The 27,709-nt window shown below is 43.9% G+C and overlaps 1 protein-coding gene across 7 annotated transcripts in view; it reads left to right on the top strand.

The window, feature by feature from the left end:
- The window catches only part of LOC144667987 (MAGUK p55 subfamily member 2-like), a 645,437-nt gene that overhangs the window by 407,738 nt on the left and 209,990 nt on the right, over positions 1–27,709 (top strand). The window contains exon 2 of one of the 7 annotated variants that reach the window (XM_078529678.1): positions 3,562–3,690. The exons of the other annotated variants lie outside the window; for them this stretch is intronic. The gene's annotated coding sequence lies outside the window, so the exon portion shown is untranslated. The remainder of the gene's footprint in view (positions 1–3,561; positions 3,691–27,709) is intronic. 7 annotated transcript variants of the gene reach the window in all.

A 27,709-nucleotide genomic window follows, 5' to 3' on the forward strand; every position in this document is an offset into this window, starting at 1 on the left:
GTGGAGGATGATGATGACGTGCAGTGAGGAGATGGCATAGATCCTCACACAGCCTTTGAGAATGCCTGACTCCTGTCTGGCCGAGGGCAGCTCGAATGCACTCTGTGATCAAGGTCTTATCATAGAGACGCAGCTATGAAACTTTAAAAGCATCTGCCTTCAGCACCTGACCCTTTCAGGAGCACAGCGTCACTGGTCACAGATGCTGAAGAGTTGGGGCCAGCCCCACTTTAAAGGTGCCAAGAGCACACAGAGAGAATGATGGAAATCTGTGGCACCTGTCCACGACATTCTGGCAGCAATGACAAGCACCCTCGAGGTGCAGGCACCAGTAATGTGTCCAGGGAGTGTGAGTCCGGACTATGACTTTGGTCTGAAGGCTGCACACAGCACAGGGAAGAGGCCCTGGACTGAGACACCTGCCTTTATCTTGTGCAGAAAAGTTTCACATCTAAGTGACATGAACACTGCTCATCAGAACAAGGAACCATAGGCAGGGAGACATTCTTGGGAGTTTATTGACAATAGTGAACAGTATGTACAAGTGATTAACACCCATGCCCAGGCTGTGCAACTACATCTTCTTAACTTTCCTAATCCTGCCGCTATGTCTTGGTGCTTCCTGGACATCCAAGTGGAGGTGGAGGCAGCCTACTGACTGCTACACCCTGTCTGTGATGACCTTGGCAGGCGTCCTCTGGAGTACCGAGACCTGGAGGGTCCCATCCTGCTTTGGGGGTCCTGCTGTGTGGCAGTGGCATCCTCCTTGGCCTGTGGAGCCAGAGCTGCTGAGGTCACAGGAGGAGGGGATTTCCAGGATCCCCGAGTCACCTTTATGGATGGGGGGGTACACCTGCTGATCCTCCTCCTTATGTGTGCCCAAGAGCCCCTGGCTGACTCCTTGAGGAGAAGGGTTAGCTGGAGTATGATTGGGCTGCCCCACACCCCTCCCTTGTACATACTGTTGTGTCAAATATGTCGGCGGCGATGGAGTTGAGCCTGTGCAGTAGTGCAGGACTGATATCCTGGACCAAGGTCTCCATGGCGGCTGCCACTGTACCAGTGTTGGCCTCAGTGTGTTGGCATGCCGGCGCTATCACCTCGGCCTGAAGGTGGTATCGTGCCTTGAAATCTGAGGAGTGCAGTAGACATCCTTTCCTGATGTTGTTGAGCTTACCTTTGCAGCTCCAGCAACTGTGACATGACCGATCCAGTGATTCTTCACCAGACTCAGGCTCAGCAAATTTCTGGCCTCCAGCAGTCCTCCGAGTGCCGGACACCTGGGAAGTCCCTGCTGCCACTTGCTGTGGATCAGACAGTGCGCTGTGCTCACCAGATTGTGATCCCGAGGCTACTCTAAAGCTAGGTCCCACCTAGGCGTGCGTCTCTGTGCTGGTGGAGGATGTAGGTGAGCGCTGTGACTGGACTTCAAGGAGGGTGCCTTCAGATTGCTCTTCAGAGGTTTCTTCAAGGCTTGATTGGAGGCTCTGGGTCGTGGACCCTGTCAGCTGGTTTCCCAGATGCGCCTGTGAAAGCAAGGAGAGATAATTAGTGCATAACAGTGGCCTGTGAAACAGGACACATCACTCACAGCATGGTTGTTTGATGGATGTTGCACTGCTGGATCCTCACTTGGTAGGGCACCGCCGACCTCACCGTCAGCACAGGAACAGTCCAGATTGTCACCGGCCAGCTGGATGGCTCTGTTTTCAAAGTCAGTGAGGACCTTGATTTCAGGCATTCCTCCACCAGTCTGCAACCTATCCTACTTGTTGTCCTGCATGAATGTAGATGGAGAGAGTGTAAGCAGGATGCCTGCCCAGCCAGATGATAAGTATGCCTAGCATGTGTGAGCAGTGAGTGGTCCCATGGATGGGATAAAGGACAATGAAGGTGTGTGTGTAAGATTGAATGGTGACGTACCTTGAACTGGCAGTGAGTGAGGGCCCTGTGGATGTGTGATGGGTTTGTGAGTGTGTGAGTTAAGAGTGATGAGAAGAGTGACTTACCCTGGTGGAACAGAGGAGATCACTCATCCTCTTGCAGCACTGGGTGGCTGTCCTCTTCTACAGGCCGTGGGCGCTGTCCAGCGCTGCCACCACCTCCCAAGTTGGATTAGTGATGTTGCTGCCCATTCTGCAGCCAGTGCAGGAGTGAGGATGTCATGGCGGACCTCCATTGCGCCCAAAAGGTGCACAAGGGACGCGCCATTGACTTTGAGGGCTGCCATGTCTTCCAGGCAGCAGTTGTGGGCTGGAAGCACTGAGAGGTGTGCGCGTGGCTGCACTTTAAATATGGCGCCTGGCATGATGAAGCGGTGAGATGATGGCGTGGCGGCCGAGTGAGAGCCTGCCCGCCATGGCATGAGTGAGAAGCCACCATTGTGGCCAGCGGATAAAGCGTTGTTTTGCCTGCCCGCTACTGCAGTTAGTGCGAATCTGGGATGATTTCACCCAACGTGCTTTCTCAGAAAGTTTTCTGTTTTTGAAATTATGCTATGGTTAGCTCAGCCATCTCACTACTGCAAACCATAGAGGTTAGATTTATGTGTCTCATTGTGACATATATAAACTGGCCATGTTGTGTCATAGCATCAGTAATGGGCAGCCCAGGAGACCTCCATTAAACGTTGTCTCTCTGAAATGTGCAGAAAGAAAGGGCAGATTTTAGAAAATAGTCTTTATATAAAATCTCTGTTGTACTATACAGGTTTTATCAGCAGGCACTTTACACTGAGTAGAAAGAAAGCAAAGCTATTAACATCCTGGTGTATTGTAACATGACATAAATCCTGCGACATCTGATATGGTCACACCCTTAACAGGATTAGTTTTGTGCTATCAAATTATAAACCTTATAAAGCACTGCAATAATAGTAGATTGAAAAAACCAATAATGAGTTGCGAACGGGTTTTATCCCAGCTGTATGATGAAAAGGATTACATCATCTTTGATTACATCACTGGTCTTTTGATAGTTGTGAGGTGGTGGGAAGTGATTCTTTGGGCAGGGTATGAACTGCTGCGTTCCCATAGGTAAGTTCTATTTCCTTTAAAGAATGCAACTTGCCGAGACTTGTGTTTTAACAACTTTTCTAAAGACACTTTATTTCTCTATAAATGCAAGAGGTTAAAGATTGAACTCTGTAACTAGGCATTTTCTTGACACAAAAAAGCCGGGATCTACATCGCATTGCATTTAAAGCCACATAGCTCCATCATTTTCTTCATTTTAATTCTTCAAACTAAGCTTTACTCTGAAAGAATGAGCTTCCAACTTCTCCCGGGTTCTAAATAATGTTGAATTGTTTGCCTTCAAGATGTTACTTAGCCATGTGGGTGTGACAGAGGTTACAGGCTCCATCCTGGCCACAGTCTGTGGCTCCAGCCATACCCACATGGTTGACTCATGGTTCTAAAATTAAATAAATATAACAGACGTTATTCCTCGGTAATTAGACGGCCTCAGCATTGTTTGCTTTGGAACTGTGAGATTATTTTGGGAAACACTGTACGGAGATAATTGTGGGGTATTGCAGCCTTCAAATTCAGTTCGTTGCAGGGCTAGAAGCTGCTGGTGCTGTGTGGAAGTCAGCACTGTTTAGAAGGGAAACACACCATTGAGAAGTTTGATCTCGACTGCAACCAGAAACCATAGAACCTGAAGGAGGCGATTAGAAACGTGGAGTTTGTAAGTAGCATTTTTCAAAACTAATCTTCAGTAGAAGTGGGCTTGTGGGTGGCTACAGCTTTAACTAACTGTTTGAAACTGCATTAGCTGTACATTTTTAACTTGAAGGGCCTAAGTGTAGGCCCTTAATACAGAATAGGAGTTGGATGTAAGTTGAAAAGTGGTGATTATGTAATGGTGGGCTTTGAGTTTTACAAGTTTATAGGTTATAGGATATAAGGATCATTTGGTGCATGTCTTTTGATTTTTGAAGGTGGTATCCAGAAAGCCGTATTTTATCTCCAGACTTTATAATGGGTAAAATCCCTTCGAAATGACTAGGCTGTGACAGATTGTATTTGTGCAATACTTGTGATATTTTCAGTGTTAAATCAGACTTTGTGCAACACAAAGGAGGCAATCAAGCCCTGGAGGTTGTTCAGGGAAGAAATTTGTGACTGATCTCTAGTGTTAGAAGGCTGAGGTGGAGAGGAAAGGCTGAAGACACTTAGGCATTGTGGCCATGTGCTGAGCAGTGATCTCATCGAGCTGTAAGTGATAGTAACTGGTAAAGAAAAGAAAAACCCAAATCCAAGTCAGACGTCTAACTAAACATGGACAGAAGGACAGAGAATTAAGTTCAAACAAACGAAACAGAAATTTAGGATTGATTTCAAGGTGTTTTTCTCGCAAACTTCGAACGGATTTCGGTAGGCAAAGCAAAGCCTTGGAAATGTTGGAGATACTTGGTTTCAGTGCAATAGACGTGAGGTGGGCTACATTGGACCAAAATGGCCTTCTGTGTCAATATAAAAATAAGCTTGTCACAATTCCTCGTGTTGGGTGACTATAAGCGTGGTTAAATTCAGAATTCAATCAGTATCTGAACTTTTTTTGTGTTGCAACGTGTCTGGAATCATATTTTCGAGCCTAAAATTTGGTTTTGCTCAAAACAAAACCTCAGGAGTTCACTATGATTTCAGTGTCTATCTGTAGGTTATGTATTAGGTACCACCTGAGGAAAATAGGATGCATTATAAATTTCCATCGTCTGGAAAGAATTTGACCTGCATGGCAGCAGAGCAGGTGAAAATATACAACTGTACGTGACCCAGGGTGGTGAAGCTGCTGCAGATCATTTGGAGCTGTGCTGGGATTCTGTTATTCCCGCAGTCTTCTAAAATTACATGGGGAAGAATCCTCAAAACCCCATCACAACGTTCTGCAGATAGTATTGAAAAGACTTGCAATGATAATTGAGAATTTCAGCAATAATCATTTACTTTGCCACACTTCTACCTGAATCCTTGGATTTTGTTCCTATAGTTTTAAGGTGAGAACAATTAGTCCCTTTGAAAGGGAATACACTCTAAGCCTCCTGATCACTTTTTTACTACTTTTTGGTCTCAGACAGAAACAATATTTATTTCAAGCATTTGTAGGTAGGATTTTAAACTTCCAATAATTGTATTCAACTAGGGGAATAAAGATATAGCACTAAGAGTTGGAATTTAGAGAATAGTGTCATTGAGACAGTGCTAATTTTTATGTATATGTGTGTGTAAATACATATATATAATATATATATATATATAAAGTGCATTAAGTGTATTCTCACCAGGAACTATTGGCTTGCAAGAGATTCTGCTATATAAATTACAGCTGTCTTAACTCCCACATATTCAGAGCAAAACTCAAATTCCTGAGTTCAGCAGAATATTGGGACAAAGATAGCCTTTGATTCCTCCACAGTCAGAGATTAACAGCTTACTTATTGGTCCATAGCTGGCTGGATGGCACTCAATTTGTTTCTTTGTTAAGTAGTTTTTGGCAGAATATAATTTTTCTAAAAAGGAAAGGTTTAACTCAAATTCCAATGCAGGATTATGAGTTAACTGGTTGTAAGGTATGTAAATAAGGGCAAGCTGAAATTTCATAATAATTTTAAAACAGCTTAGAAAGTCTTCTCGCTGAAACCCAAATGGGTAATTAGACAGGGTGGTCTGAGTCCCACAAACTGAGGAAACAAGTTTTCGTTCTTTTACAACAATCCATTTGCTATTTAATGTTATCTAAAGTGTTCAGAGACAACTCTCTGGTGCCGCAGGCCCAAGTGCTTCATGGATGCCCTATTTTAGGCTACTAGATTAGTCCTTACTCTGTCCTATTTTTCACAGTGGTATTATCAGGTTTCTTCACTGTGAAGCTGAGACTTTGTGATCAGAAGAGTTATGTGGTGGTCACAACTATCAGGGTTTGCATGGACAAATGTATTTGCAACTGTTAAGTTGGCGAGGACGAAATCAAGCAGACTTTGGCTGGTGTTGGTTATTTTGTCACCTGCTGTGGGCCTGTCTTGCAACTATCAGCCAACTTGGCCAGTGAAGGTACCGCTGAACTACCCAGAGTACATTTTGTGTGCTCATTTACCTCGGTGATGTTCAACATGGAAGACTATTGATTTGTCAGTTGAGGAAGCGATGTAGGTGGCAATTATCTGGTGGTTTCATTGGCTTTATTCAACTTTAAGTTATGAAACATCATGGTAGTCTGGATCGTTGTCATATTTTCTAGCAGGTCTATCCAATTGGCTGACAAAAGTACAACTATGTCTGTTACTTAACTGTTGTGGGACAGCTCTCCCAATTTGAGCACCTTTCATTTTGCTGGTGAGGCTGTGATTCCCTGCTACTTGTCCTGACACCCAGGGTACTTGTTTTACAACTGATTGGCTTGCTAGCATGTTAAGAGTCAATCGTTCAAACAGGGTACATTTTGCCTTCTCTATAGGCCATAAATCATAGTTGCAAAAAACTAGTTTAGGTTATCAGCTTTTTAGTCAATAAATTACCAATTGATAAAAGCAAAATACTGTGGATGCTGGAAATCTGAAACAAAAACAAAAATAGCTGGAAAAATTCAGCATGTCTGACAGCATCTGCATACAGTTAATGTTTCGAGTCCATATGACTCTTCATCAGAAGAGACATATGGACTTGAAACGTTAACTATATTCCTCTCCGCAGATGCTGTCAGACCGGCTGAGTTTTTCCAGCTATTTTTGTTTTTGTTTCAAATGACCAAATGTTTTAGTTTCATAACTTGCCATGGTGGGATTTGAACTCTCAACCTTTGGGTTACTAGTCCAGCACAGGAACCAATATACTACGATACCTGGTTAAAATATGGAGTTGTTGATCATGCCTCTTTAGCAGGGCTGTTAGCATGTAAGCTGTTCCCAAGAGGAACAGTGCTTCCTTCAGAAATGCCAGACTGCGCACTCAGGAGTGCTTAGATGTAGAAGGCCTGCTCTGTTGCTTAAGCTTATTTATAAAAGTGACAACTTGATTATTAAGGAATTGGGACATCATAGCACTCTGCATTTGTCTCTGCTTTTACTTAAGCAGCGCTGTTAGACCTCCACTCCCTAGACACCAGCTCACAGCTGTAAAGAAAAGGTATTCTGTCAACCAATTTACTGAAAAATAATAGTTGTGCAGAGAATACTGTTAGCCAAGCCGATTCTCTGATGTGCAGTACAGACAGGCACATAGTGCTAGTTAATTTGATTTATATATTTATATGTTCTTCCTAGCTTCAGATGTGTTGCCCACTTGCAATTAAGACACCAAGTGCTATTTGATTTTTGGGAGCAAGAACAATTGAAGATAAGAGCCTAGGAGAATAGGCCATTTTTCCCCTCATGCCGATCAAATGATCATGGCTGTTTTGTGACCTAACTCCACATACCTGCTGTTATCCCATATCCCTTAATACCTTTGATGAACAGAAATCTATCTATCTATAACTTAAAATTAACAATTAAGTTAGCATCAACTGCCATTTGTGGAAGAATGTTCCAAAGCTCCACCACCCTTTGCTTGTAACAGTGTTCCCTAATTTCACTCCTGAAAGGCTGGGCTTTAACTTTTAGACTCTGCTCCCATGGACTAGACCTCCCAAACAGCAGAAATAACTTCTCTCTATCTACCATACCTGTTCCCCTTAATATCTTGAAAACTTTCATCAAATCATCCTAAACCTTTTAAATTCCAGAAAACACAACCCCAGTTCGTATAAAAGCAAAATATTGCAGATGCAGGGAATCTGAAATAAAAACAGAAAATGCTGGAAATACTCAGCAGGTCAGGCAGTATCTGTGGACAGGGAAACAGAGTTAATGTTTCAGGTCGATGATGAAAGGGCATCTGCCTGAATTTTTAACCTAGTTTGTGTGGTATCCTCTTGTAAGTTAACTCTTTGAGACAAGCAATCATTCCAATAAGCCTGAGCTGCACTCCATGGTTAGTATATCCTTCCTAAGGCGTTGTTTACAGGACTGCTCTGAAAATTCCAGGCGTAGTCTAACCAAAGCTATGTATAGCTGGAGCATACTTTCTATTGTTTTAAATAGATGTTTGGTAGGACAGAACTTGAGTATTGCTGAAAAAAGAGACATGTCAAAGCTTTTCATCTTGCACTCTTCAGGACACTCTCAAGAATGCCAGTATAAGGGAAAACAACAATTTATACTGTAGGTGAAGAGAGTGCTGATTGGTTGGCAAGTGGACACTGATTGGTAGAGGCATTGCTATGGAGAATGCACCAGTGATGGTGACTGACAGTTAACTGCCAAACATGGTTTGAAATTTGAACCAGGCAGCTTGACCCTCGCTGGTCAAAGTATTGCCCTGAGGAATGGCTGTCACTTATTTTGTTTAGCGGAAACAGGCGCAATGTATGTACATGTTCTTTCTGTCTGCAAAGAACAGAACCCTGTGTATTAATATACGTAGCTTTCGTAGCTTTTGTGCAGGAAGTCCCCATTTAACGTTGTGCCTTTTGACGTTGTTTCACTCTAACGGCACTAAGTTAACGAGGCCTATAATCTTATTGAGTGTCGCTAGATTCATTTTAATGTCATTTCCCATGGGATCCAATTGGCGCCATTTTGGAGCGGCCTCTCGCACTCTCTAACTCTTTGACTTGAGGCCTGTTCCTGTGCTCGACCTCAGGTCTCTCACCGAGCCTAACCCTCCGACTTGTGGCCCTGTGCCTGACTCTCCAGCTTGCGACCTGTCTCCGTGCCTGACCCACCCTCTTGCTGAACCTCCCATTCTCTGACTCACCCTCTCACCACTTCCGTCTCCTAAACCTACATTTCCCCGTTGAAGATCCAGATCTGATCTGATGTCAGAGCTCCAGGGTTGTAAAAGTGCGAGTCCCGATAGTGCAGAAGTGCCAAGCTGGGGCTGTTACAATCCAAGTTTTTTTTAAATGACTCAAAGCTGCTCCTCTTGCCTCTTGCTGCTCATCTCCAGAGGCCCTGCTCACAGAGCGTGTTCGGGAGAGGGAAGTGGCGAGCATAAGTATTTTTTAAAAACGTGGACATTGACACTGAAGTTAGGATTGCCAACCCTCTCAGAATGGCCGGGAGACTACCAGAATTGGCATCAATCTCTTGGCGGCCAAAAAAGGCATTCTGGGAGATTGGAACATGCCTGACTTTTTCTTTGCTAGTTTCCAGCCTGTACATGTGCGCGATGACACCATCATGCACCACAACAGCAGCGGCAAAGGGAGTCGGGGAAGTGGGGGTGGGGGAAGCTCTCTTATGCGTTTGTTTGGTCTGCACCACCTTTAATGTAGGTAGGCCATTTCAGAGACATGGCAGCAGGATGGCATCGATTGGGACCTGAATATTGAAGGGTATGTGACTTTTAGGAAGGAAAGCAAGGTAGGAAAGGGTGGAGAAGTGGCTCGGTTAATTAAAGACTGCATTAGCACAATAGAGAGGAATGATTCAAATTCTGGAAACCAGGAAATAGAAGCAGTTTGAGTCAAGATGAGGAATGATAAAGGCAAGAAGTCATTTGTGGGAATTATGTATAAGCCCCTTAGCAGTAATCACACAGTAGGGCATCGTATCAAAGAAGAAATAGTGGGAGCTTGTCAGAACGGTACGGCAATTATCATGTGGGATTCTAATCTACAGATAATCTCTGTATAGACTGGAATAATCAGTTGGGCAAAGGTAGCCTACATGACGAATTCATAGACTGTTTTCCAGATAATTTCTTAGATCAGCACGTTCTGGAGTCAACCAGGGAGCAGGCTATACTAGACCCGGTATTGTGCAACGAGATAGGATTAATTAATGACCTCATAGTGAAGGTAGCAGTGATCACAATATGATTGAATTTTACAATTAGTTTGAGAGTGAGAAGTGTGTGTCTAAGACTAGTATTTTAAATTTAAAGAAGAGCTATTATGAGGGTATGAAAGCAGAGCCAGCGAAAGTGAATCGGCAATTTAGTTTAAGGAATGCAGTGGCAGACATTTAAGGGGATATTTCAGAACACAGAATAGATACATTCCAACGAGAAAGAAAAATTCCAAGGGGAGGACCCACATCCATGGTTAACTAAAAAAAAGTTAAAGATAGTATCAAACTTAAAGAAAAAGCAAATAATTGCACAAAGATGGGTGGCAGATCAGAAGGTTGGACAGAATATAAAAAACAGTGAAGAATAACAAAGATTCATAAGGAGGGAAAAATCAGAGTATGAGAGAAAGCTAGCTAGAAATATAATGACAGATTTTCTATAGATATTTTAAAAAGAAAATAGTTAACAAAGAGAGCATTGGTCCTATAGAAAGCGAGTCTGAGAAATTAATAATGGAAAATAAGGAGATGGCATATGAATTAAACTGGTATTTTATATTGGTCTTCACTACAAAGGATACCAGTAACATCCCAGAAATAGCTGTGAATAAGGAATTGGAAGAGAGGGAGGAACTCAAGAAAATTACAATCACTTACCAAATTGTTGGACCTGCAGATTGACAAGTCCCCAGGTCCTAATGGATTTCATCCTAGGGTCTTAAAAGAAGTGGCTAGTGAGATAGTTGATGTGTTGGTTTTAATTTTCCAAAATTCACTAGTTTTGGGGAAGGTTCCATGAGATTGGAAAAGAGCGAATGTGACTCCTTCATTCAAAAAGGAGGGAGACAAAGCAGGAAACTGCAGACCAGTTAAATTATGTAGTGGTTCCCCTTTTCCCTCAGAGACCCTGCCCACACTCAAACTCCTGACACCAGATTCACAAGCGTATGGCTTGAACAGAATGACCAGCGAGACATGTTTCTTCTGATAATTCACAATTGCTTTATTAAATCACCCACAAAACCCCCCAAATTTAAAACAACCCATTCCCAGTGCCCGACCCGAAGTCACCACTACTCAGTTTAAACTTAAAAGAAACACAGGCAAAACACCGCATCTTGTCCTGAAAACCCTCAGACCAATATCATCTAAATATGGCTGAAACGAGTTACAAATTGCTGGCAGAAAACACCAATTTTCTGCCCCAAACCTCCACAAAACCCTCAGACCAATATCGCTACGATTTGGCTGAAACTTACAATCCCCAACGCGGCTGGTCTATCCGGTGTTGACTGTAGGACTGAGTCAAGGTGACCAGACTCCAACCCTTCTTCTAACTGCAGCCCAAAACCTTCAGGCCAATGTCACCACAATATGGCTGAAAATGCTTATATTTCCCCAAGACGGCTGGTCTGTCCGGTGTAGAATGTAGGCCTGAGTAAAGGTGACCAGCCCTGACCCTCCTTCCAACTGCAGCCTAGATACTCAGATCTTGCCATGTTTTTGATAACTTAACTCCGATGTGTCAAAACATATTTCCTGTTGTTCCAATATCCATTTAGTTCATTCCATTGCAAAGTCCAGACAAATGTCATCAGCTACTGCTGGTTGAAACAATACAGGGTTTTCCATGGAAGAGGTATCCAGACGAATATTATCAGTTTTCATTGTATAAGCAATTCTTCTGCTGTTTAAGGTGATACAGTAACAACACCTGGTTCCAAAGTTAATGAGGGTTTGAATGACCCTATTCCAGAATGACCTCTACCTCGCGGAGGCTGAGCGTCAACTCGCAGACGTTTCCTCCTAACTCTCCCTGGACCATGACCCCACCACAGAACATCAAGCCATTGTTTCCAGGACTGTCACTGACCTCATCTCCTCTGGAGATCTTCCTCCCACAGCTTCCAACTTGATAGTCGCCCAACCTCGGACGGCCCGCTTCTACCTCCTACCCAAAATCCACAAACAGAACTGTCCTGGCAGACCGATCGTGTCAGCCTGTTCCTGCCCCACGGAACTCATTTCTCGTTATCTTGACTCCCTTCTCTCTCCCCTTGTCCAGTCCCTTCCCACCTACATCCGTGATTCCTCTGACACCTTACGTCACATCAACAATTTCCAGTTCCCTGGCCCCAACCGCTTCCTCTTCACCATGGATGTCCAAATCCTCTACACCTCCATCCCCCACCAGGATGGTCTGAGGGCCCTTAGCTTCTTCCTTGAACAGAGGCCCCAACAATCCCCATCCACCACTACTCTCCTCCGTCTGGCTGAACTTGTTTTCACACTGAACAATTTCTCCTTTAACTCCTCTCACTTCCTCCAAATAAAAGGTGTGGCTATGGGTACCCTCATGGGCCCCAGCTATGCCTGTCTCTTTATGGGGTATGTGGAACATTCTTTGTTCCAGTCCTACTCCGGCCCCCTCCCACAACTCTTTCTCCGGTACATCGATGATTACTTCGGTGCTGCTTCATGCTCTCGTCGGGACCTGGAAAAATTTATTAATTTTGCTTCCAATCTCCACCCCTCCATCATCTTCACATGGTCCATCTCTGACACTTCTCTTCCCTTCCTTGACCTCTCTGTCTCAATTTCTGATGATAGACTGTCCACCAATATCCACTACAAGCCTACCGACTCCCACAGCTACCTCGACTACAGCTCCTCACACCCCGCTTCCTGTAAAGACTCCATCCCATTCTCTCAGTTCCTTCGCCTCCGTCGCATCTGTTCTGATGACGCTACCTTCAAAAACAGCTCCTCTGACATGTCCTCCTTCTTCCTTAACCGAGGTTTTCCATCCACGGTCGTTGACAGGGCCCTCAACCGTGTCCGGCCCATATCCCGCGCATCCTCCCTCACGCCTTCTCCTCCTTCCCAGAAACATGATAGGGTCCCCCTTGTCCTCACTTATCACCCCACCAGCCTCCGCATTCAAAGGATCATCCTCCGCCATTTCCGCCAACTCCAGCATGATGCCACCACCAAACACATCTTCCCTTCACCCCCCTTGACGGCATTCCGTAGGGATCGTTCCCTCCGGGACACCCTGGTCCACTCCTCCATCACCCCCTACTCCTCAACCCCCACTTATGGCACCTCCCCATGCCCACGCAGAAGATGCAACACCTGCCCCTTCACTTCCTCTCTCCTCACCGTCCAAGGGCCCAAACACTCCTTTCAAGTGAAGCAGCATTTCACTTGCATTTCCCCTAACTTAGTCTACTGCATTCGTTGCTCCCAATGCGGTCTCCTCTACATTGGAGAGACCAAACGCAAACTGGGCGACCGTTTTGCGGAACACCTGCGGTCTGTCCGCAAGAAAGACCCAAACCTCCCTGTCGCTTGCCATTTTAACACTCCACCCTGTTCTCTTGCCCACATGTCTGTCCTTGGCTTGCTGCATTGTTCCAGTGAAGCCCAACGCAAACTGGAGGAACAACACCTCATCTTCCGACTAGGCACTTTACAGCCTTCTGGGCTGAATATTGAATTCAACAACTTTAGATCTTAAACTCCCCCTCCCCCCATCCCCACCCCGTTTCTTTCCCCCCCCCACCCGCCTTTTTTTTTAATAATTTATATAGATTCTTCTTTCCCCACCTATTTCCATTATTTTTAAATCTAAAACTAAAACCTTTAGTCTTTCCACCCCACCCCCACTAGAGCTGTACTTTGAATATCCTGTTTTCCATTCTTAATTAGCACTTTTCTCAGACAAAGACCACCACCTTCAACACCTCTTTGACCCTTTTGTCTCTGACATCTTTTGATTATCTGCTCACACCACACCCTCAATGTGTCTCTTCCACCCCACCCACCTTAAACCAATTTATATTTCTCCCTTGTTGAAACTATGCTTCAGTTCTGCCGAAGAGCCATGAGGGCTCGAAACGTTGACTGATTTCTTCTCCGCCGATGCTGCCAGACTTGCTGAGTTTTTCCAGGTAATTCTGTTTTTATTTTGTTTTGGATTTCCAGCATCCGCAGTAGCTTTTAGCTTTTTGTTTTTATCTATTCCAGTATTATCTGTGGTGTAGACCTTAGTTGCATTGTTTCTTGAGTGTATTGTATTGATGATATGTCCTTTGTGCCTTTGTATTGGGTAATCAGTCTTCTTGATTGCATTAATTAATGGCATTTCCCTGGTACCATTGTTTCCTAATAGCAGCCAGTCAATGTCCAAACCCTTTTGATGAGTTACTGTTTTTTAACTAAATGTCCGAATTAACCCCTTGCTGCTAAGCCCTGCGCTGCTGACTGCAGTTTATCATTTTGCAATTTATAGATCCAGTCATGAGATCAAAACATGTCTGTGGGATTGAAATTATGTTCCATAAATTTCCCAGTTACAGGGGATTTCGATCCTACACTTAACACCTGTTGTAGGGAAAATGTTAGCAGCAGTTATGAAAGATGTTATAGCAGAGCACTTAGAAAAATTCAGGGCAATCAGGAAGATTCGACATGGTTTTGTGAAGGGGAAGTCATGTCTAACCAATTTATTGGAGTTTCTTGAAGGAGTCACGTGTGCTGTGGATTAACGGGAACTGGTGCATGTACTGTACGTAGATTTTCAGAAGGCATTTGATAATGTGAAAGTTAAATTAAAAGTTATTTCAGAAAATAAAAGCTCATGGCATAGGGGAGAACATATTGGCATGGATAGAAGATTGGCTAGCTATTAGGAAACAGAGTAGGCATAAATGTATCATTTTCTGGTTGGCAGGATGTGGTGAGTGGTGTACCACAGGGATCAGTGCTGGGGCCTCAACTGTTTTCAGTTTATTTGATTGATTTGGATGAAGGGACTGATAGTATGGATGCTAAATTTGTTGATGACATAGGTAAGAAAGTAAGTTGTGAAGAGGACATAAGGAGGCTACAAAGGGTATTATAGGTAGGTTAGGTGAGAGGGCAAAGATCTGGTAATTGGGGTATAATGTGGGAAAATGTGAGGTTGTCCATTTTCGCAGGATGAATAAAATAGAATCATATTATCGAAATGATGAGAGATTGCAGAGCTCTGAGAAGCAGAGGGATCTGGGAAAGCCGCCGGCTGTTCTGTGACACGACTTCCAGGAGCTTTCCAGGAAGTCACTTCTGCTGACATCTCCTGGACTATGTCCAGCCAGAGTTGGCATGGCAACCCTGAACTGAAGGCAATAGATCCAAATGTCAACATCAAAATGATGCATCATTACAACTAGTAAAATAATTTTCACAGCACATGGGAAATTAGAGGTTTTAACCAACATAGGAATAGTTGAAGGCTATGGAGCTATCCAAGCCTGTTCTGCCATCAGTTAGTTCATGGATGACCTGTAGCCCAAATTAATTTACCTGCCTTTGCTCCATTTCCTTTGGAACAAAGGTTTTCTGGTTGGAGAGCAGACGAGGGCCCTGCATTGTCTCAGTTGGAGAAGGCCCGCTCAGGCACTTAAGTGGTCAGCAGCAGGCCTTCTCCGCAATCAGACACCCTAGGAGGGGAAATCGTGCCCGCCAAGATCTGCTGGCCAATCAGAAGCTGTCAGCTGTCCACTGCAGGCATCAGCAGAAGGTGTGGCGGCAGCTGTCAATATTGCGCCCGGGGAGAGGCCTAGTATTGCCAAGGAACCGAAACCACAGGTGAGTGAGGACTGGATGGGGATCTCAGAGTAGGGATCAGAGGGGGGATGGCGGAGGGCAGTTGGCAGCACGGGCAAGGGGGCTACCTTCCTGACACTGGGTCCCTCAGTCAGGCACTGAGTGCCTTTGAACGAGGGAGCCCACAAACAAGCATGACAGGGTTTGCTTTTTGGGCTTCCCAAGTGGCAACTGGTTGAATGCCAGTGGGATGAAGCCTTTAAGTGGGCATTAAGGGCCTCTTAAGGGCCTCAGTTGGTGTAAGGGTGGGGAAAGCCATCCACGAGCCTTCCTGACCAATCAGAGTCAATCAGGGCAGAGGCAGGAAAATGACGGGTCCCCACCCAGCATTCTCCCGCCTGATCTAATGATGCCCGCACCCCCTCTGCAAACTTGCCTTGGGGAGGACAATAAATTCCACCCGAAGAGTTGATTTCATTCACTAATCATTCCAACAGTCTGCACCAAGCGAATTTGAATATTAAAAAAAATACATGCAACACTTTATTGACTGATTGGATTACACTGTGATGATTTAACAGGAAGTTTCTCCTGAAGTGAACTGAAACCAAAAGGCAAGTTGGTAATATTTGAGCTGTTCTCTATGTGGTATGATGGATCACAAAATCCATTCAGGACACCTCAGGCTGGATTTTCATCCATGAGGCAGGTAGCGGGAGTCAGGAAATTCCCCAGCTCTACTCATCCGCCTTGGGAGAAAGTGCCTCCAAAGGCGGGATTTTCCTTCCGGGGGCTGGGTGAGGTGAGGGTGTGGAATCAGTCTGGAGGCAGCCACATGGGCTGCGGATCCCAAGGTGGGCTGTTTAAAAGGCCCACCTCAGTGCGACTTGACTTTGGCCCGCTTACAACAAAATGAATGAAACAAAAAACACACTTCCAGCCCTCACCCCTCACACCCCCTCAACCCTCACAGACTCCCCGTGCCCCATCCATGCCAACTCATGCTACCTCATGCCCCCATCCACATTCCCCCCTACCGCCCCCCCACCCCCACCCCCATGGCCCCTCATACCCTCCATGTGAGCCAATGGAACTTTCATACCTATTCACCTAGTTGAATAGGTATGAATGTATGAATAGGTATGAAATAGTTGTACAGAACCACTGAACTCTATAGTGGCAATAGCATGTGTGAAAAAGCTTTAAAAAAAAAACAGTCATTCATTCATAAAAACCCGGGGCAACGCCAGCTAAGTAAAGCACGTGGCCTGAGAAAGAGTTGGAAGTGAGCCAGTAATTAGAGGTGGGAGTACAGCTTTGTGGATCCCGTGGAACGCAGTCTTAGGAAGAGAGATTGAACCATTGAGAAGTGAGTAGTCATTGAGGCAGTCCGAGTCAGAGCAGCTTTTGAGGGAATTCAGAGGCTAGATCTATGAATGTGATGAGTTGAAATCCCTCATAGAACCATAGAACACTACAGCACAGAAAACAGGCCATTCGGCCCTTCTAGTCTGTGCCAAAATATTACTCCGCTAGTCCCATTGACCTGCACCTAGTCCATAACCCTCCAGACCTCTCCCATCCATGTATCTATCTAATTCATACTTAAAACTTCTGAGTGAGCCCGCATTTACCACGTCAGATGGTAGCTCGTTCCACACTCTCACAGACAAAATCCCTCATGAGGGAAACAGAGTTTTAATGAGGTTGTGTGACTCACAGTGATGTCTGGGTGGGTTGCTGAGGAATCTGTGGGACCTGTCTTGGTCTCATCTGTCCTTTAATATGTAGTGTGGTGTGCTCGACCACAGTTTGCCTGTTATTTCACATGCACCTCATGTTAATTCTGAATATTGGAGTATAAAACTAATATTGTAAATTGTTTTACTTTCCTGACTTTGTATAGTAAAGTTTATTTTGTTTGTTTAAAACCATGGAATCTCTATTCCCCTAGTGAGTAACTGGGATTTCAAACTCTGTCTAATTTAAGCCAGGAGTTACTGGTCCCTAACCAGATCGTAACGACACTTACTTTAAACTGCCAGTGATTGGAAATAAATTATTTTGGGTTAACTTCTGAATAACAGAATTTTATCTAGTTCAGATTATTCTCTTGTCTTACTCATGGCAAAACATGTTTCTGTCACAAATTTCTGTCCTGAAAATTACAGTTACATTGTACCTCCAATTTGCAGTGTAATATTACAGATACAGAAAAGGCAGTATTAGTTTACGTGCCAAGAGGCAGCTACTGGCACCTTAATTTAACTGTGCCTCCTGCTGTAAGTTATCTCTGGGAGGAAGAATAAGGCTGGCTAAGTAGCATAAGACATTTTGCTTTTACCTATTTTACACCTGAACATAATGAGTCAAACTAGTCTTTTCTTCATTAAAAACAGTGTCCTTCTCTGTCCCGAGGTGGTAATTGTCCTTTTTGTGCTTACAGACATTTAGGTGCAGAAAAGCAAATGAAATTCTGCTGTGCGATTGAAAAAAAAAATGCACCAGAAACCAGTTGAACTATTTCATTTCAGTCAGAGGTGCAATAGAGCTGTGAAATTATGTGCCATAGAAGAAAGGTATCACTATTATTTATATTTATTCGTGCATATGCATGGATGAGTGCAGTGGAGGCATGCACTTCCTAATAGTCAAGAGAAGAAATGATTTAATCCCCTGATGATTTAGTATGGGTCGTCCTTCCTGAGTAGTCTTATAATGGGCACTCAGTGGCTGGAACATATTTGCACTCTCCATGAATTCATTGACCTTGAGGCTTTCAAACAGCAGGGATCACATGTTTAAACTAGATTAGTTTTAAGAAAGATTCAAATTTGTAAAGCCAAATTGAGAGCATCAAATTTTTAAATGCTCAACAACTCATGGGGAGAGGTAAAATACTCTGCAGTTGGATAAGCTAACTGTTTCTGGGGGACATGTTTTGTCATAATTGTGTTTGAGCTGTCTTTCTGGAAGGTGATTTGGGTTCTGAATATCTAACGTTTGTGACAGGCATTGGAAAAAGAGACATGTTTCAGTTTATAACATCTCAAATTTGTCCAACAAAAAGCAAAATACTGTTGGATTCAATGGTAAAGAAAACGCAAGTCAGTCGGCATTTCAGATGTAAACCCTTCTTTAAATCCATCGTGCATGATTTTGTTATGTTATCTTTTAGTTCCCATTATCACTCTGTTTCTTGCTGTTTCAATTGCTAAGGTCACTTAGCAAATGCCACAATATGTAGAATAGTTCTCATAGCCCAGCAATGGACCTGTATAGATTTATTTGAAAAAGAAAAGTCTGGAAATATATAGCAGGTTAGTCAGCATCACAAGAAAGGAGAATGAAAGGCTATTTTGGGTATCAACCTTTCTTGACAGAAAGGGAAACTGTGAGTCCCATTATAGGTCACAACCAAACAAAGAAGGGAAGGGGAGAACAATAAACAGTCCCTTATGCTAAATACAAGTACCAAGTAGTCACCCTGTGTTTGATAGCCTCTGAATATTTTATTTTAGATATAAAGAGCTACAAAGAGATGAGAAGTATTATAAGAGGTCCCAGAATCTCAATCAGACCATTAACAATGCATTCGAATGATGAAAAGTATGAAAAGTAACTCCAAAAATGGAAGATTCAAAGCAGAGTGTGAATGAAAGAAATTGGCAGGGAAATGGGAGAGAAAGTTAAGAACGGAAGTTGCTGTTCAGATCAGTGCATTGCAGATTGGCCAGCGCAAGTTGCATAACTACGCCAGAATGTCAGGCCACAGAAACAGAAAATGTTGGAAATATAATCGTCAGGTCAGGCTGCATCTGTGAAGACAAAGATTTAGCACTTCAGGGAGATGTTAGCGATGAACAACTCCTTATTCATATATTGTGTGCTACTCTTGGAAAAGGCATAAAGATAATGTTAATATTAACACATCATTACTGAAAAAACAGAAATTTTTTGTCACAGATTTTCATCCAGCTTTTCACGCTGTGTATCATGCAAATTCATGAACAGGCCCAAGGCCATCACTTTTGGCCCTGAACAGTGTCCAGTCTACCTCAGATTACCCTAGAAGGGCAAGGTATCTCAAAAATTTGAGCACCAGGTGAAGCTAGCTGTTTCACGCTGCTACTATGCAGCCGTCAAGCCAAAAAAATGTTCTGCCTATCACACAAAAGAGTAATGTGGTAAATGAATTCAATGCTAATGTGATGCTAGGTATGTAGGCTGTACATCCCAAAGACTGATGAATCGTATCAAATAGCATATCCCTTCTGCTGTTCACAATGGGCAAGGTACAGACCGTACCCAACCAGCCTGTGCTTGCAAAACTCAAAACACAGTTCCAACATTCAGTGTGATTCTGTGATTAGACTAACATTTGCTAAATAATCCTCAATGTGCTAAGAATTACACTGACAACTAATTTAAGATTGTCGGTTAGGCTCGCAGTGTGACACAGCGTGTACTGGAAGCACATATATTAACACACCGGGCTCTATTCTTTGCAGTCAGAAAGAACATGTACACACATTGCGTCTGTTTCAGCTAAACAAAATAAGTGACAGCCATTCGCTAACTCATTCCTCAGGGGCAATGCCTTGACCAATCAGGGTCAAGCTGCTTGGTTTAAATTTCAAACAATGCTTGGCAGTTAACTGTCAGTCTGGTGCATTCTCCATGGTAACACCTCTATCAATAAGAGTACATTTACCAACCAATCAGCACTCTCTTCTCATACAGTATAAATACGTTGTTTCTACTAACATTGGTATTTTCTTATGAATTGTCCTGATGAGTGCAAGACGAAAAGCTTCAACAAAAAATGTATGTTATTTCAGCAACACTCCAATTCTGTATGACTAAATGGCTATTAACACATTAATAAATGGGAAAATCGCAGCTTCCCCTAGGTGTGAACTATGCTAAGAGCTAGCTGAAAACTGATGAAGTGCATCATAAAGTTAAGTTTATAAACATGTAGAAACACACACACTACTTTAAGTTGATGCTGACAGCCTTATCTCTCCTGTTTTAAGTCACAACAGTGACTTGTCTGCTTCTGCTAATTCAGATGTCACTCTGTCACTGAGTCCAGGAAGAGCTGAAAAGAAAATGGTGTTGGGGCAGCACCAGTGCATTGTTCACCATGCAGTCGCTAGAGCAACAACAACGTGTTGTCAAGACAATGACATCTTGTGAAATTCAGCTCCTCGAACATGTCTGCTAAATTCACTCATGTTGTATGATGAACCATTAAAATCTGGGACTTGGGGCATGGTAGAGATGAATAGCGATGGATAACTTTTGGCAAAAGAAATTAATTCACTTTGAAGAAAAATGTGCATTTTGCTTGGCTAAGCTTCAAAATAAGCAAATATTAAAGCAAAGTAAGATGTTGTTTTAAATCTTCCTGTGCTATTTGACAATACAGTTCTCGTTTTCCAGGACACAACACACACTGACTGCCAAGATCAAGGAAATTAAAAATTCCCGGAAAGTGAGTTTTGAATATTGTGCAAAGCTGAATATGTACAGTCCAAAATTGCCAAGCAATTGGCTGTAAAATTCAAGGCATGAAAAATACATGGCTGGGAGCTGCATGTGTTTCTGTATGCAAGCTGTCAAGTTAAAACATTTGAGACGCATGAGGTTAAAGTGCTTCAGAGCTCACAGCCATGTCTATTTAAAACCTCAAAAATTAAGTGTACAGTGGATAAGTTAATTTGTTCCCTGGTACAAAAAGAGGAACTCACAATTTCCGGTAATAATAATAAACTGTTGTCACTCAATCAACCTGCCAGAAGCGCTTCTGATATGCCACCTCCAATGACCCAGTGAGCTAAGAAGTGCAAACCCAGATTAGATCCCCAAGCTGGTGAAGTGTTATTTTGCCCGGGACATGAGTGAAGCATTAGATTTGGATGCTTTGGCCTTGAGGTAGAATAAGAAAGAGAGAATTTGCATTTGTCTGGTGCCTTTCATGACCCAAGGATGTCTCAAGTGCTTTACTGCCAATGAAGTGCTGTTGAAGTTTGGTTACTGTTGTGATGTAGGAAATGTGGGAGCCAGTTTGAACAGAGCAAGGTTGCACAAACAGCAATGAAATAAACGTGGCCATATTGTCTTTCTTAGTTCTTGGTTAAGGTATAAATCTTGGCCAAGACAACAGGGAAACTCCTCTGCTATTCTTTGATTTTTAAAAATTAATTTACAGGATCTGAGCTTCACTGGCTGGGCCAGCATTTATTGTCCATCCCTAATTGCCCTTGAGGTGCATGAGGCTAAAGTGTTTCAGAGCTCACAGCCGTGCCTATTTAAAACCTAGAAAATGAGTGTACTGATGGTGGTGGTGGTGGTGGTGAGCTGCCTTCTTGAACTGCTGCAGTCCCTGTATTATAGGTACACCAACAGTGCTGTTAGGGAGGGAATTCCAGGATTTTGACCCAGCGACAGTGAAGGAACGGCGATATATTTCCAAGTCAGGATGAGGAGTGACTTGGTGGGGAACTTCCAGGTGGTGGTGTTCCCATGTTTCTGCTGCCCTTGTCCTTCTCAGTGGTAGCAGTCGTGGGTTCGGTATGTGCTGCCTAAGCAGTCTTGGTGGGTGTTCTGGGATCTTTTATATGCCCACCTCTGGCCCAATTTTATGGCTTATTCAAAAGATGGCATCTTCAACAGTGCAGCACTCCCTCAGTACTGCGCTGAAATGCCCACCCAAATTATCTGCTCATGTCTCTGAAGAGGACCTTGAATCCATGATCTTCTGACTCCGAGGCAAGCGTGTCACTGACTCCCTTTACAAACTTCCATCACTCTCTCCACGTCCAGAAATTAATTTTATTGAATTAAAAAGACTTTGGGGTGATTTTCTACCTGGAATTGGTATGTTGGCTGATCATTCTACAGAGTTCAGCTCCATTCACAGCTCCCCAATAATGAAATGGCCTATGCTTGCTTACAACAGGAGCTGATCAACACCCTGGACAGGTGTCATCCAGCGAGCATCTCCAAGAAGAAGAGATCGAACCATGTGCTCTTCCCCTCAATGGCACCGCCATAACCAGCATCCGCACCTTCAGCATCATGGGGGGGTTACCATTAACTGGACCAGTCATATCACCACCATGGCTACAGGAGCAAAGTAAAGACTGGTTTCTCTGACTGGTTGCTCACATCCTGACTCATTGCCTTTCCACTACCTAAAATGCTCAACTAAGAAGTGTGATGGAATAGTCACTACTTATCTGGATCATTGCAGCTACAACAGAACTCAAGAAGTTGAACAATATCCAAGAAAGAATAATCCACTGTCCCTCCATCTAAACTCAATATTCACTCCTCCACTCCTTCCACCACTGACATACTGCAGAAACTTGCCAACTTTAGCTCAATAGCACCACCTTCCCCTGCGTTCTCCAGCACTGAGAGAGACATATGGGGGGAGCCCCATCAGCTGCAGATTCCCTGCAAAATCACATGGACAATTGTAGCCATTCCTTTTGTCTGGAATTCTCTACCAAATACCATGGTAGGAGCACTATCAGTTTAAGGACTGCAGTGGTTCTAGAAAAAGGCCCACTGTGTCACCTTCCATGTCATAGAGTCACAGAGGTCTACAGCCCTTCAGCCCATCAAGTCTGCGCCAGTCAAACAAGTACCTAACTATTCTAATCCCATTTTCTAGCACTAGGCCCATAGCCTTGTATGCCATGACATCGCAAGTGCACTTCCAACTACTTCTTAAATGTTATGAGGGTTTCTGCCTCTACCACCCTTTCGGGCAGTGAGTTCCAGATTCCCACCACCCTCTGGGTAAAAAGATTCTTCCTCACATCCCCTCTAAATCTCCTGCCCCTTACCTTAAATCTATGCCCCCTGGTTATTATCCCCTGCCAGCAAGGGGGAAATTTCCTTCCTGTCTACCCTATCTATGTCCCTCATAATTTTATACACCTCAATCATGTCCCCCTTCAATCTCCTCTGCCCCAGGGAAAATAACCCCAGTCTATCCAATCTCTCCTCATAACTAAAACTCTCCAGTCCAGGCAACATCCTGGTAAATCTCCTCTGCACTCTCTCTGGTGCAATCACATCCTTCCTATAATGCGGATTCCAGAGCTGCACGCAATACTCTAGCTGTGGCCTAACCAGCGTTGTATACAGTTCCAGCATAAGCTCCCTGTTATTATATTCTATGCCTTGACTAATAAAGGCAAGTATCCCATATACCTTCTTCACCACCTTATCTACCTGTCCCGCTACCTTAAGGGACCGGTGGACATAGAACCATAGAACACTACAGCACAGAAAAACAGGCCATTCGGCCCTTCTAGTCTGTGCCGAAATATTATTCCGCTAGTCCCATTGACCTGCACCCAGTCCATAACCCTTCCAGACCTCTCCCATCCATGTATCTATCCAATTTATAGCCCGCATTTACCACGTCAGATGGCAGCTCGTTCCACACTCTCACCACTCTCTGAGTGAAGAAGTTCCCCCTAAACCTTTCCCCTTTCACCCTAAAGCCATGTCCTCTCGTATTTATCTCTCCTAATCTAAGTGGAAAGAGCCTACTCTCATTTACTCTGTCTATACCCCTCATAATTTTGTAAACTTCTATCAAATCTCCCTTCATTCTTCTACGCTCCAAGGAATAAAATCCTAACCTGTTTAATCTTTCCCTGTAACTCAACTCCTGAAGACCCGGCAACATCCTAGTAAATCTTCTCTGCACTCTTTCAATCTTACTGATATCCTTCCTGTAGTTAGGTGACCAGAACTGCACACAACACCCCAAAGTTGGCCTCACCAATGTCTTATACAACCTCACCATAACATCCCAACTCCTATACTCAATACTTTGATTTATGAAGGCCAGTATGCCAAAAGCTTTCTTTACAACCCTGTCTACCTGTGACGCCACTTTCAGGGAGTTATGTATCTGAACTCCCAGATCCCTTTGTTCCTCCGCACTCCTCAGTGCCCTACCATTTACTGTGTATGTCCTACCTTGGTTTGTCCTTCCAAAATGCAACACCTCACACTTTTCTGCATTACATGTACACCAAGGTCTCTTTGATCCTCGGTACTTCCCAGGGTCCTACCATTCATCGTATATTCCTGTGCCTTGTTTGTCCTGCCCAAGTGCATCACCTCACACTTATCCGGATTAAATTCCATTTGCCACTGATCAGCCCATCTATATCCTCCTGTAATCTAAGGCTATCCTCTTCACTATTTACCACCCCACCAATTTCCGTGTCATCCACGAACTTACTGATCAACCCTCCTACATTCAAGTCTAAATCGTTTATATATTCCACAAACAGCGAGGGACCCAACACCGATCCCTGTGGAACCCCACTGGACACAGGCATTCAGTCACAAAAACACCCATCGCCCATCACCCTCTGCTTCCTGCCACTCAGTCAATTCTGGATCCAATTTGTCAAATCGCCTTGGAACCCATGGGCTCTTACCTTCGTATTCAGTCTCCCATGTGGGACCTTATCAAAAGTCTTGCTGAAGTCCAAGTCGACCTTCAAAGTTTTAATTCTGAGCCAATCTCCCTGAGGCAGCACTTAGCCTCAGGGAGAACAGTGCACTTTTTTTGCATGCTCCCGGTTGAGGGAATCCCCCCCACCCGGCCTGCACAGGGAGCACATAGCACTTCCTGGCGGACGTCACGCCCACTTAAAATGGCAGCGCCCTCCCCCCCCCCCACCCCGCCCGATTGGGGGGCGCCGTTCGGAGGCGCGCCTGCCCACGCCCACTCTTGCACTTCCCTTCTCCCCAATGGGGGGAGGTTCTTCCCAAAGTATTCATTTTGAACCCTACCTACGTCTTCCGGCTCCACACACAAATTACCACTATGGTCCTCAATGGGCCCTACTCTTTCCCTAGTTATCCTGTTACTCTTAATGTACTTGTAAAATAACTTTGGATTTTCCTTTATTTTACCTGCCAATGTTTTTGGCCAATAAATGTGGTCTTGCCAGCATGATCCACACCAAGAACAGATATTAAAAAATGTGCATTTTATGGTCTATTTTATAGGTATAAGAATCATAAAATTTGCAAGGGTGTAACTGGCATATATTTATCAACAGCATGCCCACTCTCTAAACATGCTGCCAAAAACAGGGGGAATGGTAAAAGTGAGATTTTCATTTTAAAGGTGAAACAGATCGTGTAACACATAAGGAGCTTATTTTAGAGTGTGATTTGCATCAAACTGGGTGACGTTAGGCACCAGCCTTGCACTTACAGAGCCTGGTTCACATCTATCTCATAGATGATAGGATGAAAGATTCCCCTGCCTGCAGGCTGTAAGCGCCCTATGTAAAGCTCAGGTAGTCTCCCTTCTGCTTCTATTCACCATGAGCTAACAGTGCAGAATTCTTCCAAGTTCAGTACTAATTGCCAATCTCACTCCAGAGCATTGTGTGTGTGGGAGATGGGAAAACATTTTATACTGCAAGCGGTTCATGTCTGTATTAGGACTGAGGCAAAGGGCCTCATTTTGTCTATGACATCTTTGGCAATCTCTTCTTTGCCTCCACCTATCACTGGCCCTCCATCCAGCTCTACCTGTCCCACCCCCCTCAACCAGCTTATATTTCACCTCATTTCTATATTTCCTTAGTTCTGATGAAGAGTCATACGGACTCGAAACGTCAACTGTGTTCCTCTCCGCAGATGCTGTCAGACCTGCTGAGTTCTTCCAGCTATTTTTGTTTTTGGCCTTATTTTTAGGCCCTGCTGGGGCCAGGAGCAAAGGCAGGCTGGCAATAAATGTAGCACTGCCGGCCTGTGTGCCGATTCTCTGGCTCCACCCCACACCCTGGCCATTTTCCCGAAGGTGGGATGCAGGGTTAAGAGGGAGTGTGAAGGGGGGGCGCTGGTTACCTGCCTGTATTCAGTAGCTAGCTAACTAATCCAATTGAAGGACTATTAACGTCTGTTAACAGAGACTGATTATAATTTTCCCATCGGTCTCCAGGTTGTTGTACGATGTGGGGATCAGTTTAGCCCCATACTGCTACAAAAACCATTTTTTATTTAAACACTAAAGAAGTTGGAGAGAGGGTGCCTCCATTTTGAAGCATGCTTTCTTTCTCACTCACCTTGAATGACAGGCTGCTGCCGCTTTCAAGCTGGAAGCTCTCTGGACCACCAACTTTGGAAGGCCTCCCACTGTCCTTAATTGGATGGCGAACCCGACCTCTGGTCATTAATTGGCCGCTTAGTGGAAAATCACAACGAAGGACTGATTTCCACAGAGTACGGGTTTCTGACGCTAAGATAAAAGCAAAATACTGCGGATGCTGGAAATCTGAAACAGAAAATGCTGGAAAAACGCAGCAGGTCTAACAGCATCGGTGGTGAGACAGACAGAGTTAAAGTAGTGAGTCCATATGACTCTTTAGAGAATGCAAGAAGGAGGAGCGCAGATATCTTGGAGGATTTTAAGACAGGAGATTACATAGAGAGCAGGGAGGCCATAGAAGGATTTGAAATCAAGGATGAGAATTTTAAAATCAAGGAATTGCTGGACCTCGAGCCAGTGCAGATCAATGATCAGGGATGATAGGTAAACGGAACTTGGTGTGAGTTAGGATATGGAAAGCCGGACTTTGGATGAGCTTAAGTTTTTACAGGGTAAAACGTGCGAGGCTGAGCAGGAGAATATTGGAATTGTCAAATCTAGAAGTAACAAAGGCATGGATGAAGGTTTCAGCAGCAGATGAGCTGAGGCAGGGGTGGAGTTTCGTGATGTCATGGGATAGTGTCAAGAAACTATCATATTTTTCCTAATATTATTCTGGAATATTTTAAAGCAGGTTTGTGTTTGTCTGTCTGTGTGTGGTTTTGTTTGTGTGACTGATTTAATTGGGCTGGAGATGGGTAGACATCAAGGTTTAAATTATCAAACAAGTGAGATGTAAAACAGGCATTTGAAATGAAGGTGAGCAGAGCAAGGGTGAGGTCAGCAGATATGGGGTGAATGAAATTTGCATTTTTAGATAAGTGGAGAAGTGTTTGATTTTCAAAGGGACATGGAAAATAATTACGACTGACAAGATAATTAAGGCAAGGTTATTACATTGATTTTTCCCAAATGATAACATGAAATATTTTTATATTCGGGGAAAAGCAACTTCTAAAAGCAAGTGGAAACAACAGGATTTACAGGTCAAAAATGGAGAAATATATTGAAAGAAAGATGGGAGGCTGTGTGAGGTGTGGCCCTGTGAGTTCTGAAAGGTGACTGAGTGA

Source organism: Cetorhinus maximus, chromosome 25 (genome assembly GCF_964194155.1).
Source record: "Cetorhinus maximus chromosome 25, sCetMax3.hap1.1, whole genome shotgun sequence".
Lineage (NCBI taxonomy): Eukaryota > Metazoa > Chordata > Chondrichthyes > Lamniformes > Cetorhinidae > Cetorhinus > Cetorhinus maximus.